This window comes from Perognathus longimembris, chromosome 4 (assembly GCF_023159225.1).
Source record: "Perognathus longimembris pacificus isolate PPM17 chromosome 4, ASM2315922v1, whole genome shotgun sequence".
Taxonomy (NCBI): Eukaryota; Metazoa; Chordata; class Mammalia; order Rodentia; family Heteromyidae; genus Perognathus; species Perognathus longimembris.
In genome coordinates this window covers 56,824,940-56,839,402 of record NC_063164.1, presented here as the reverse complement: position 1 = coordinate 56,839,402, position 14,463 = coordinate 56,824,940, and the positions used below count along the sequence as shown (strand labels likewise).

At 38.7% G+C, this 14,463-nt stretch overlaps 1 protein-coding gene across 1 annotated transcript in view; it reads left to right on the top strand.

The window, feature by feature from the left end:
- The first annotated feature begins 3,749 nt into the window (after positions 1-3,749).
- Positions 3,750-14,463, top strand: part of Csrnp3 (cysteine and serine rich nuclear protein 3) — a 157,639-nt gene continuing 146,925 nt past the window's right edge. The window contains exon 1 of the mRNA XM_048345306.1: positions 3,750-3,845. The gene's annotated coding sequence lies outside the window, so the exon portion shown is untranslated. The remainder of the gene's footprint in view (positions 3,846-14,463) is intronic.

Below are 14,463 nucleotides of genomic sequence, written 5' to 3'. Positions count from 1 at the left end.
TCTTTGTGGTTCCACTGGCCACAACACTTATTTTTACATCTTCAACTTTCAAACAGGTCAGAATTTGAGTACCTGTTCAATAGCAAGGGTACTTTGCCTCTATCAAAATACTATCTTAACTAGAGGCATGCACATTTAAATCAGATTTCTTAATACTTGGCTTTGCTTACAGTGAGACCTTACAAGCCAAAAGAAGGTCTTACATTTTTTTATTATAGAGTATAATTTTGTTTTATATTGAAATCTTAATCATCAGTAGCCAAAGTACCTAATCTCTTCCTTTTAGTTTAGCATCATGTCACATACATAAATCAGCCAACTTTCTTGCTTATAAAATAAGAAGCTTGAACTGCATTTTATTTTTAGAATGAAATTACAAATGATACTTCAATAGGTAAAATGGCATTTAATACAATTGTGTGTGTGTGTGTGTGTGTGTGTGTGTGTGTGTGTGTGCGCATGTGCCAGTTTTGGGGCTTGAACTCAGGGACTAGGCACTGTCTCTGAGCTTTGTGCTCAAGACTCTACCATTTGAGCAACAGCTCTACTTTTGTTTGTTTGTTTGTTGTTGTTGTTTTTTGTGTGACTAAATGGAGATAAGAGTCTTGTGGACTTTCAAATTGTGATACTCTGATTTAAGCATTCTGAGTACCTAGGGTTACAGGTATGAGCCACAAAATTAATTTTTAATCCTAAAGAAATTTGAGGTTAAATTATGAATGACATTTATGGACATGTTCAACTTAAGATTCAATTTATTTCACTATGATTATTTAGTTGGAAATAATTTTGAAGCCTATTTAACTGACATGTTTGAACAGAAATCTGTTAGTGTGTTGCATGTTTGTTGGTTTTTTTGTTACATGGAATGTAATCTTTGGATATTTGGCTTTAGTTGACTGAACACAATAAGTTATATTCTGAAACATTTCTCAAAGTTAGTGAAAGGATGATTTAAATTATTTCTTCAATGGTCTCCAGTGTGCTATCATTTGAGCATGTAATGTTCTCAATGGAATTTTAAGTATTTAAAAGTCATACATCAAATTGAATATTGAATTGGTCTTTATCAAATGCTGTTCACTCTGCTCAGTCTGGGGATGGTCAAACAAAACTAGGATCAAAAACTTCTAATTTCTCTGTAGTTCTGACTTTAATATGCTTTTTCTGTGCTGTTGAATCACACATATTTCAGTTCATTTCAGCATATCCATTTTGATATTCACAAAGTCTAAAGAAAGCATTAAGATGGTGGCACCAGTGGCTCATGACTGTAATCCTCACTATTCAGGAGGTTGAGAACTGAGAATCAAAATTTGAAGCCAGGGGCTGGGAATGTGGCTTAGATGTAGAGTCCTTGCCTAGCTAGCATGCATGAAGCCCTGGGTTCAAGTCCTCAGCACCACATAAACAGTAAAAGCCAAAAGTGGTACTGTGGCTCAAGTGGTAGAGTGCTAGCCTTGAACAAAAGGAAGCTAGGTACAGTGCTCAGTTCAAGCCTAGGACTGGCCAAAAAAACTCCACCCCCAACCCCCCAAAAAACAAACCTGAAGCCAGCCCAGTGAGGAAAATTTATGAGATTCATCTCTCTAATTAACTGCCAAAAAGTTGGAAATGGCACTATGGCTCAGTTGGTAGAGCCTCCAGCTTTGAGCAGAAAGTTCAGGGACAGTACCTTTGCCTTGAGTTCGAGCCCCAGGATTGGTACCAAAAAGGAAGGAAGGAAGGAAGGAAGGAAGGAAGGAAGGAAGGAAGGAAGGAAGGAAGGAAGGAAGGAAGGAAGGAAGGATGGATGGATTAGGAATCCAGAGACACAACATTCCTAGACTATTTTACTTAAAATTTTTGACCTTTGAATGTTGTTGAATCATTGTAAATCACTCATTTAGGACATTTCACACAGTTAATACATTGGTCGTGTTTGTACATGGGCTCTTGTCTCTGGCTATTGTTAGTGATAGTTCAATTCTGCCTTATACCAAAACACAATAAATAAAAACTATACAAACTGAGCATGTGGTGCCCGGCCTGTAATCGTAGCACTCAGTGGTAGAGGCAAGAAGACTGTAAACTTGAGACCACTCTAGGCTGCATCATGAATTCTGGGTATATGTGTAGACTATGGTAATCTGTCTCAGAAATCAAAAGGAGGCAAACCAATACAAAGCAATTTTCATTTTGAGTTTTACTCTTGTTATTCCTACATTTCTGGGCTCAAGCAATTCTCCCACTCCCAGATACCATTAGCTGCATCTATAGATGTGTGCCACTGTACCTGGATAATTTTTAGGCTTTAATAGAATTATAGTTACATAAACCAGGTAATGAGTACATTTCTTTTTGAACAATGTCCCCTTTTCCCTCATTCTTTCCCATTTTTCCTTTTTGTTCCCACCCACAAGCTGTATAGTTCATTTTCAACATAGTGTCTACTGAGTACACCTAACATATAAGAAGGAAAAATTCATAAATGATATAGGAAAGAATGGTACACATTGCAGTTTTAATAAATAACATATGTATAATTCTTGCCAAGAACTCATATTTTCTTTCTAAACTATAGCACTGTTAAGTTTAATGTATGTCTAGCTTAAAGGATGTGTGTGTGTGTGTGTGTGTGTGTGTGTGTGTGTGTGTATACCTCCCAAGTGATAGAAATATACTCTATTACTGAGCTATACCGTTATTTTCTTGAGGTCTAAGTTATTTTAAAACTATAATATTGTCTTAAACTTGAATTTGTAAATGTTCAAGTTTATTTCAGAATTAAATACTGTCCCCTATGTAAGTTATGAAAAAGTAACAAATATTTATTATAATTTTTAAAATCAGTTATCAAAAGCTAGGATATTTCTGGTTGATATCTCATGGTATTTGTTTGTCTTGAAGCTATGAATCTTCTGGAGACAAGGAGTTGACTAATTTTACTATTATTTTTTCTTCTTTATTGTCATAGTGAAGTACGGAGGGCTTACAGTTTCATATGTAAGGCAGTGAGTACATTTCTTATCCAACTTGTTACCTCCTCCCTCACTTTCCCCCTGACTACCCTCTCCCCAGCCCCCTCTCCCCCACACATGGGTTGTAGAGTTGGTTTACACTAAATGATTTTTTTTTTTTTGCCAGTCCTGGGCCTTGAACTCAGGGCCTGAGCACTGTCCCTGGCTTCTTTTTGCTCAAGGCTGGCACTCTGCCACTTGAGCCACAGCGCCACCTCTGGCCATTTTCTATATATGTGGTGCTGGGGAATCGAACCCAAAGCACTCTTGCCACTAGGCCATATTCCCAGCCCTACACCAAATGATGTTTTAAGTATTGCTTTCACAATGGTTTTTCTTTTTATCCACTGCCTCTCGATTTTAGTATACCCTTTCTTTTTCCTAGTTCCAATACAGGTATATACAATATCCAGGGTATTAAGATCAGATATAGTGATAGCAGAGGTAAAACCATGGGAAGGGAATACAAGAGGAAAAAAAAGGGTACTGTTTCACTAACTTTACTATTATGTAAGTTAATAGTAGATGTTAATTTTAAAAAGTTAAATAACTAAAGCATATAAGTCATTCACTAGGATCTTCCAGAATGGAGGTTCTTTCTTCACTAAAGACAATGTGAGTGTCTGTTTCTATGGTCAAGGCCTTACTTTCCATCAGTCTTCTTTATTTCCCCCATGTAATAATTAGGTTTGCACCTCCTATTGGCTTTTCTCTGAAAACATAGCCCTTTGTAACAATAAAACATTTTCTTTTTCAAGGAAAAAATCAAAGAGATATCAAGAAACTGAAAGTATGCTCTCCAAGGCATAGAGTCTTCAGGTAAACTGGAATTCTTACATTATCAAGGTTAGAAGTTTGAACATTATCAATGTCTTGCATTTTAGCCATCTGATGTAGATCTTTTTCTAATAACTAATAGAAAGTTCATTTGGAAGTTACTGTTACACTGCAGATTAAAAGAGTTCATTCTACTTAAATATCTTGTAAAAGTGAATGATTTCTGTCTCTTTTATGTCACAACAATGTCATAGCTTATGATTTTTAGTGAAGGAGTTTGTTTTCACTTGGTCAATCTTGTTTGCAGTCTCTCCATTTTTATTCATCCAATAGTTAATTTGTTTATTGAGGAATGGGTAAAATGCTTTGATTATTCCAAAATGAAAACAATAAGATCCCCATTGTCAAGTGAATATGAATATGAATATATGTTGAGTGAATGTGTTACCCAAACATTAATTTTATTATGAAGCCAAACAGCACATAACTAAAAGAAAAGCTAGATTTTAGAAGGAGTGAATTCTAAAGCCACATAGGAATTATTTGGGGATTATTCGTATTTTCACATTATAGCTTTTATTAGCCTAGAAACCATGAGAGTTTACATTAATGGGAATTTTTCTTTGATTAAAGTAGCTCTTTAAGCACAGTACTGGTAAGTAATATGAGATTCTAAGGAAGAGAAGTGTCTTTGGCTACACTGTAAATATCATGTTGTTGCAATTAATTGTGCAAACAGCTGTGAAAATGGCAGCGTTGCTCACTTGCTTCTTTTTTATTATCCCAGTGCATTCAATTTTTTTATTAAGCTCACCAGAGAATTAAATCATTTCCCCAGAGACCTAGAAAGGCTTGTAGGTTTGAACGGGATTGAACTCTATAACTCCAAAGGGATCCTGTGCAAATAATAGCTAGCTGTGCAGAGACTTGAAATGGAGGCGAGTCAAGCCCTGCTTGAACTGCAACCACATAGCACTGTGCTCCTTAAGAGGTTTCTTTTCTTTCTTTCTTTTTTTTTTTAAAGGTGATATTTCAAGAAGGTAAAGCAAGTCACATAACAAATGAGAGTAAATTCTTTTATTAAAAACCAGTGAAGACTCTGTCTTCACCGATTAGAAAAGAAGCCAATTCATTTATATGACAACTATCACATTCAGCAAATATATGTCAAGTGTCATGGGCCTGGGTGGGGTGAAGCAGTAGATTGAGGAGCCTGAGTCCTCTCATGGAGGAAATTACATGCTGCTGGTTGGTAATGAGAACAGAGTTCTGTGTTTAAATTCCGTGGAGAAAAAGCTGGAAGGAAAGAAACTAGATAGGGCTTGGACTCAGGGCCTGAGCACTGTCCCTGGCTTCTTTTTGCTTGACGCTAGCACTCTACCACTTGAGCCACAGCACCACTTCTGGCCTTTTCTACATATGTGGTGCTGAGGAATCAGACCCAGGGCTTCATATAAGGAGGCAAGCTCTCTTGCCACTAGGCCATATTCCCAGTCCTCAGATGACATTTTTATAGAAGCTTGATGACTGTCCCTCATATTTTAGACAAGAGAAAGGTCACACTTTTGTTCACATAGTCTCAAGAAAAGCCAGTGTAATGAAATACAGCACCTGATGGTAAGTTTTCTTAAGTGTCTCTAGTTAAGGCGATGTGTAGGTGAATTACAAAACTCTCAGAATGTCAGTTCCTTGATTTTTCTAGAAATGATCATGTATTTAGGGTGCACACTTAAAATCCTGTATTTTTTTTAAAAAAGAAAGAAACAGATTCCTTCACTTCCCAAAAAGGTAGAGACTTTCTTTGTATAAAAGGGATGGAGGAAAATGAGGGAGGAAGGAACAAGTTAGATAAAAAATGTACTCACTGCCTCACATATGAAACAGTAACCCCCCTGTACATCACTTTAACAATAAAGAAATGAGGGGAGAAAAAAGGGAATTGGAAGCCTCACACCAGTGGCTCATGCCTATAATCTTAGTTTCTCCGGAGGCTGAGATCTGAGGATCGAGGTCAAAACCAGCCAGGGCAGGAAAGTCCATGAGACTCCTCTCCAATTGAAAATCAGAAAACTGGAAGTGGCACTATGGCTCAAATGGTAGAGCACAAGCCTTGAGCTGATCTCTCAGGAACAGCTCTCAGGCCCAGCGTTCAAGCCCCATGACTGACAAAAAAAAAAAGGGTGTGTGTGTGTGTGTGTGTGTGTGTGTGTGTGTGTGTGTGTGTGTGCAATTGGATATTCCATTTAACTGAAGGAAATATAAACATGAATGGTTCAGGATTTTGACACTATTACCTGTGTGATGCATGTACTAATATTTGAAAGGATGTAGGTCTGTATGTGTTTTTTTTAGCAGAAGGTATTTGGAGATTTGAATAATAATGACTTGGACTCTGTGGTTATCAACAAGGGAGTCACAGGTTCTCTGTGATGCTGGCTGGTCTGTTGGAATTTCCCTGAGCTAGGCTCAGTACTGAGTACAGGAGAATGGCGTGATTAAGGCTCAGATGTTCCTTTTCTCCCCCACATATGCTATAGATAAATATGTCATATAATTTGATATTATCTTAAATCTTTCAGCCTTCACTCTGTGTGTGCACGCGTGCACACATGTGCATGCACCTGTTCTGGTCCAGGTGCTGCTTCTGAGCTTTTGTGCTCAAGGCTAGTGCTCTATCAAAATTGAGCTACAGCTCCACCTCTGGTTTTTTGGTGGCTAATTGGAGATACGAATCTCATAGACTTTTCTTGCCTGCACTGGCTTTGAACTACGGTCCTCAGATCCTAGCCTTCTGAGTAGCTAAGACTGAAGGTATGAGTTTACTAGATAAACTCTTGAAAAGTTTAGCCAGATGCAGGTGTCTCTCACCTGTAATACTAGCTACTTTGGAGGCTAAGACCTGAAGCCAGCCTAGGAAGACAAATTTCAGAGATTTTTTTTATCTCTAATTAACCAGCAAAAAGCTGAAAGTGGAGGTATGTCTCAAGTGGTACAGTATCAGCCTTGAGCAAAAAAACTGAGTGGTTTTCTATGCAGAAAAAAGTAGTTCTGGGCTGGGGATATGGCCTAGTGGCAAGAGTGCCTGCCTCGGATACATGAGGCCCTAGGTTCGATTCCCCAGCACCACATATACAGAAAACGGCCAGAAGCGGTGCTGTGGCTCAAGTGGCAGAGTGCTAGCCTTGAGCGGGAAGAAGCCAGGGACAATACTCAGGCCCTGAGTCCAAGGCCCAGGACTGGCCAAAAAAAAGAAAAAAAAAAAAAAAGAAAAAAGTAGTTCTGCCAATATATTTAAATGGAGTAAGTGAAAGTGAAGAAAGTACTTGGCCATTCAAATAAACAAAACAAATGTCAATTAAGAAGCCTCAGACTTACTTAGCATTGCAATTTACTTCTGTCTTCCAAAAGACATGTACCATTCGCAACACATCATCTGAAGTAAGTAAAGGTCAATTATAGAGCATTGTTAGGAACACAAAGGAAAAACATCTGTTTTTGAAAAAGTCAAAGCAGATTGTGTTTATTAGATAGTGTTTTATATGGGCTATAGATAGGTTTAGTGAACACCTCTGTAAATTGACCATAAACAAGCAACCTGAAGTCTGCCTTGAGAAAATTAAAAGGAAAAGAGAGAGGGGAGAGAGAACTAGAGAGCAAGAGCACAGAGGGAAAACAAAGATTTCTCATGCAGTCACTGTCTTCATCTGGAAACATACATAAAAAACTAGAAATGCTTTCATTTAAGGGAAACAAATGTGACTTTTCAAAAGCAATTTTTTTCTGTTAGATTTCTTTGTTTACATCCTCCCTAAATTTGCTTTACAACTTGCTAACCCACAAATCATTTTCAAAGTTGTACCCCAAGTCCAGGTGCCATGGCCAATGAAACCTTTACCTCTACCATCTCAAAGCACCAGCTTTGATCTAATAAAGAATAGCTAAGGGACACCACCCAGCCCCTGACTTTAAATGATGATGGTTCTTTCACAAACCAGTCCCCATACATGCATGTTAGAGTCTGTCATCACCCAGAATGCCACTGTTCTGCATTGCTATTCTTTATCCACATCTCACTTTACTGGTTCCTCAAATGATTTCACTACAGTTTTATTCTTCCATCATTTTTGTGAACACCTGGCCTAGTCTGTGACTTTTAACCTCAGCTTTATTGATATTTTTTTCCCAAGGGGTAGAGAAATCTTTATTTTTGTTCCTTCCTTCCTTTTTCGGGGTAGGGTGAGGGGAGGGCTGGTGTTGAGGCTTGAACTCAGGGCCTGGGTGCTGCCCCTTAGCTTTCTTCTGCACAAGGCAAGCACCCTACCACATAAGCCACACTTCCACTTCTGGCTTTTGGGTGGATAACTGGGGATAGGAGTCTCGTGGACTTTCCAGCCCATGCTGGCTTTGAACCTGCATCCTTAGATCTCCGCCTTCTGAGAAGCTGATATCAAAGGTGTCAGCCACCAGTACCCAGCAGGAAGGAAACTTTGACCTTTGAGCTTCTAAAGATTCGGTTCTTGTTCATTTTAGATCAGTTTGGGGAAGTTAAAGCAAAAGCATTGTTGGTCTTAGGAGAAAGGGCAGCTTGCAGTCACCACAGCTATGACTGCCTAGCATCGGGAAAACGTGTGGGAAAGGATTGAGGTCCAGCCTCCATTCGGCCAGTTCCCGTGGCTATTTCCACCCCTTCCTGCCAGGATCCTGTACCCAAGAGGGCCGAGGCCTGGTCCAAGCAGACTTCTGGTGAACACAGCTTCATCAGGAAGTTCTGTGGCCTGACTTTGGGGCTTTTTTTTTTTAATTTATTTTTTTATTAAACAAAATTTTTTTGACAAGGTGTTGTGCAAAAGGGGTACAGTTACATAGTAGGGCAGTACATACATTTTTTGTGCTATCTTACACCGTGCTTTTCTTTCCCTTCCCTAGGTCAGGTAGACATATATAAAATACACAATGTACCAAGAACATATACAGTAGCCACGTGGCCTACGGCAAAGAAAATTCACCTAGGTCTTTAAATGTAATGTCTACAATAGACAGTATGTCGACAATAGTCTTATATGAACGTACATACATAGCTTTTGAGCTATTATGATCCACTGAGAGGTCAATTTTTGACCTTTATATGTAGAGTAGTTGTTTGGTTTTAGTTACATAATGTTGGGCCGCTGACCCAAACCTGTGGGAAATACCATTTGACAAAAGGTTTTTGGTTTCACAGACCTAGTCTCTACTGTCTCCCCATCACCCCATCTTAACAGTCATATATCAGGGAGATCAATGCCCCGTTGTTTTCTGTGTTCTAGGCTTGTCTCGTTCCACATTATTTGTTCAAGTTCTGACCATTTCCCTGCAAATAACAATATTTCAACATTTCTAATCGCTATGTAGTATTCCATTGTGTATAGGTACCATATTTTTTGGATCCATTCATCTGTGGAGGGGCATCTGGGTTGATTCCATATTATGGCTATTGTGAATTGTGCAGCAATAAACATGGAAGTACAAATGTCTTTTTGATATTTTGGGACCTGCCGTTCAGATAGATGCCTAGAAGTGAAATGGCTGGGTCATAGGGTAGGTCTATATTGAGCTTTTTGAGAAACCTCCATACTGTTCTCCAAAGTGGTTGTACTAATTTGCACTCCCACCAACAATGGAGAAGGGTTCCTCTTTTCCCGCACTCCCTCCAGCATTTGTTGTTGCCTGAGTTCAGAGTATAGGCCATTCTAACTGGAGTGAGGCGGTATCTCAGGGTTGTTTTTATTTGCATTTCCTTTACCACCAGGAATGTTGAACATTTCCTTATATGTTTCTTTGCCTTTTTTATCTCTTCTCTTGTGAAGTCTCTCTTTAGCTCCTTTGCCCATTTCCTAATTGGTTTACTTGGCTTAGAGGGGCTTAGTTTTTTGAATTTTCTGTAGATGACAGATATTAGGCCTTTGTCTGTTGCTGTGCTGGTAAAGATCCTTTCCCATATGTTTGGCTGTCTTTCTATTTTGGTGGCTATGTCCTTACCTGTGCAGAAACTTTTTATTTTGTAGTAGTCCCATTTGTCCAGTCTCTCCCCTATTTGTTGTGCCCCTGGGACTCTATTCAGGAAGTTTCTTCCTGTGCCTATAAGTTCTAGCATCTTTCCTACTCTGTCCTTCAGTAGTTTCAAGGATTCAGATCTGATATTGAGGTCCTTGATCCATTTTGAGTTGATCTTGGTGCATGGTGATAGGCTTGGGTCTACTTTGAGTTTTCTGCATATGGCTGCCCAGTTCTCCCAGCACCAATAGTTGAAGAGGCTCTGTTTATTCCATTGTATGTCTTTAGCTCCTTTGTCGAATATCAGCTGACTGTAAGAGTGCAGTTTTATTTCTGGATCTTCAATTCTAATCCATTGGTCTTCCGGTCTGTTTTTATACCAATACCAAGCTGTTTTTGTTATGATGGCTCTATAGTAGAGCTTGAAGTCTGGTATTGTGATACCTCCTGCACTGCTTTTTTTGCCTAGAATTGCTTTGGCTATTCTAGGTCTTTTGCTGTTCCATATGAATTTATGGATTGGTTTCTCTATTTCAGTGAAGAATGTGACTGGGATTTTGATAGGGATTGCATTGAACTTGTATAACAATTTGGGCAATATGGCCATTTTCACTATATTGATTCTGCCTACCCATGAGCATGGGAGGTCTTTCCATCTCCTTGTGTCTTCTTTGATTTCCCTTATTAGATTTTTATAGTTCTCATTAAATAAGTCCGTCACGTCCTTGGTTAGGTTGATCCCTAGGTACTTTATTTATTTATTTTTGGCTACCGTAAATGGAATTGTTTCCATAATTTCCTTTTCTGCTTATGCATTGCTGGTGTACAGAAAAGCTGCTGACTTTTGTGGATTAATTTTGTATCCTGCTACTTTGCCAAAATGGTTTATTAGGTGTAGGAGTTTGGGGACTGAGTTTTTTGGTTCCTTCAGATATAAGATCATGTCGTCTACGAATAGGGATAGCTTTATTTCTTCCTTGCCAATGTGGATCCCTTTGATGTCCTCCTCTTGCCTTATTACTATGGCTAGGGATTCCAGCACTATGCTGAAAAGAAGTGGGGAGAGTGGGCATCCTTGTCTTGTTCCTGAGTTTAGGGGGAATGATGTAAGTTTCTCTCAATTTAATATGATATTAGCAGTTGGTCTGTTGTATATGGCTTTTATTGTTTTGAGGAATGTTCCATCTATTCCTGTTCTCTCCAGAGCTTTTAATAAGTATGGATGTTGTATTTTGTCAAAGGCTTTTTGAGCATCGACTGAGATAACAATGTGATTCTTGATTTTATTTCTGTTGATGTGGTGAATTACATTGATTGGTTTACGGATGTTGAACCATCCTTGTGACTGTGGGATGAAGCCTACTTGGTCATGATGTATAATTTTCTTGATCAGTTTCTGGATCCTGTTAGCTAATATTTTATTGAGGAGCTTTGTGTCTGTGTTCATTAGTGATATTGGTCTGTAGTTCTCTTTTTTTGTTGGGTCTTTGCCTGGTTTGGGAATGAGTATGATATTAGCTTAATAGAATGAGTTTGGGATTTCTCCTTCTGTTTCTATTTTGCGGAAGAGTTTGAGGAGTATTGGTATTAGCTCCTCACTAAAGGTTTTATAGAATTCGTTGGTGAATCCATCTGGGCCTGGGCTTTTCTTTGTTGGGAAGTTCTTCATTACCCCCTGTATCTTGTTGTAGGTTATTGGTTTATTTCGTTGATTTATTTCTTCTTGGTTCAGTTTGGGCAGTTTATACTTCTCTAAGAATTGATCCATTTCTGTAAAATTATTGTTTTTTAGTGAGTAGACGTTCTGGAAATAGTTCCTTATGATTGCTTCAATATCATGTGTGCTTGTTGTAATTTTTCTGGTGGAGTCCCTGATTTTATGTATATGAGTCTCTTCTCTTTTTTGTAAGTCTTACGAGGGGTCTGTCAATTTTATTTATTTTCTCAAAGAACCACCTTTTAGTTTTATTTATTTGTTGAATCGTTTTTCTATTTTCAATCAGATTTATCTCTTCTTTAATCTTTGTGTTCTCTCTCCTCCTATTCATTTTAGATTCAATCATTTCTTGTTTCTCCAGTTGTTTTAGTTTCATCGTGAGGTTATTCACCTGCTCTGTTTCCATTCTTTTAATGTGAGTGCTGAGGGCGATGATTTTGCCCCTCAGTACTGCCTTAGCTGTGTCCCATAGGTTTCTTTGTGATGTATTTTCATTGTCATTGTGGCTAATGAATTGGTTAATTTCATCTTTAATTTGGTCTGTGGCCCAAGTGTTGGATAACAGTGTGGGGTTTAGCCTCCAAGAATGTGTATAGCTTCTGTGGTAACCATTGTTATTGAGGGTTACCTTTAATCCAGTGTGGTCGGATATAATACATGGGATGACGTCAATACTTTTGCTGAGGTTCTTTGTGTGGGCTATGACATGGTCTATTTTGGAGTATGATCCATGGGCTGCTGAGAAGAAGGTGTATTGGGTCTCTGTAGGGTGGAAGATTCTGTATAGATCTGTCAGATCCATTTGGGTTATGGTGTTACTTAGGTCCTCAGCTCCCCTGCTAATCCTCTGGGTGTTGGATCTGTCTCTTGGAGAGAGTGGGATATTAAAGTCACCCACTATGATTGTGTTTGGGTCTATCTTTTTTTTTTTTAATTTTTTTTTTTTTATTAATTGGACATAAATTTTTTTACAAGGTGTTGTGCAAAGAGGGTGTAGTTACATAGTAGGGCAGTGTTTACATTTCTTATGATATCTTACAACCTGTTTTTCTATCCCTTGTCTAGGTCAGGTTGACATATATGCAATATACAATGTATCAAGAACATATACAGTATTCACAGACTTGGTCTCTACTGTCTCTCCGTCTCCCTTTGTTAACAGTCATATATCAGGGAGATCATGCCCCTTTGTTTTCTGTGTTCTAGGCTTGTCTCACTCAACATTATTTGTTCGAGTTCCGACCATTTCCCTGCAAATAACAATATTTCACCATTCCTAATCGCTATGTAGTATTCCATTGTGTATAAGTACCATATTTTTTGGATCCATTCGTCTGTGGAGGGGCATCTGGGTTGTTTCCATATTTTAGCTATTGTGAATTGTGCCGCGATAAACATGGTAGTACAAATGCCTTTTTGATATCTTGGATTTTGCTGTTTAGGATAGATGCCTAGGAGTGGTATGGCTGGGTCATAGGGTAGGTCTATATTGAGCTTTTTGAGAAACCTCCATACTGTTCTCCAAAGTGGTTGTACTAATTTGCACTCCCACCAACAATGGAGAAGGGTTCCTCTTTCCCCACAGCCCCTCCAGCATTTGTTGTTTCCTGAGTTCAGAGTATAGGCCATTCTAACTGGGGTGAGGTGGTATCTCAGGGTTGTTTTTATTTGCATTTCCTTTACTAGCAGGGATGTTGAGCATTTCCTCATATGTTTCTTTGCCATTTTTATATCTTCTCTTGTGAAGTCTCTCTTTAGCTCTTTTGCCCATTTCCTAATAGGTTTATTGGGCTTGGAGGGGCTTAGTTTTTTGAGTTCTCTGTAGATGACCGATATCAGGCCTTTGTCTGTTGCTGTGCTGGTAAATATCCTTTCCCATATCGTTGGCTGTCTTTCTATTTTGGTGGCTATGTCCTTAGCTGTGCAGAAACTTTTTAATTTGTAGTAGTCCCATTTGTCGAGTCTTTCTCCTATTTGTTGTGCCCCTGGGACTCTATTCAGGAAGTTCCTTCCTGTGCCTATAAGTTCTAGTGTCTTTCCTACTCTGTCCTTCAGTAGTTTCAAGGATTCAGGTCTGATGTTGAGGTCCTTGATCCATTTTGAGTTGATCTTGGTGCATGGCGATAGGCTTGGGTCTACTTTGAGTTTTCTGCATATGGCTGCCCAGTTCTCCCAGCACCAGTAGTTGAAGAGGCTATGTTTATTCCATTGTATATCTTTAGCTCCTTTGTCGAATATCAGTTGGCTGTAAGAGTGCGGTTTTATTTCTGGGTCTTCAGTTCTAATCCATTGGTCTTCCGATCTGTTTTTATACCAATACCATGCTGTTTTTGTTATGATGGCCTTGTAGTAGATCTTGAAGTCAGGTATTGTGATACCTCCTGCATTGCTTTTTTTGCCTAGAATTGCTTTGGCTATTCTAGGTTTTTTGCTGTTCCATATGAATTTATGGATTGGTTTCTCTATTTCAGTGAAGAATGTGGCTGGGATTTTGATAGGTATAGCATTGAATTTGTATAACAATTTGGGCAATATGGCCATTTTCACTATATTGATTCTGCCTACCCATGAGCATGGGAGGTCTTTCCATCTCCTTGTGTCTTCTTTGATTTCCCTTATTAGATTTTTGTAGTTTTCATTGAATAGGTCCGTCACGTCCTTGGTTAAGTTGATCCCTAGGTACTTTATTCTTTTTTTGGCTACTGTAAATGGAATTGTTTCCATAATTTCCTTTTCTGTTTGTCTATTGCTGGTGTACAGAAAAGCTGCTGACTTTTGTGGGTTGATTTTATATCCTGCTACTTTGCCAAATTGGTTTATTAGGTGTAGGAGTTTGGGTACTGAGGTTTTTGGGTCCTTCAGATACAAGATCATGTCGTCTGCGAATAGGGATAACTTGATTTCTTCCTTGCCGATGTGGATCCCTTTGATGTCCTC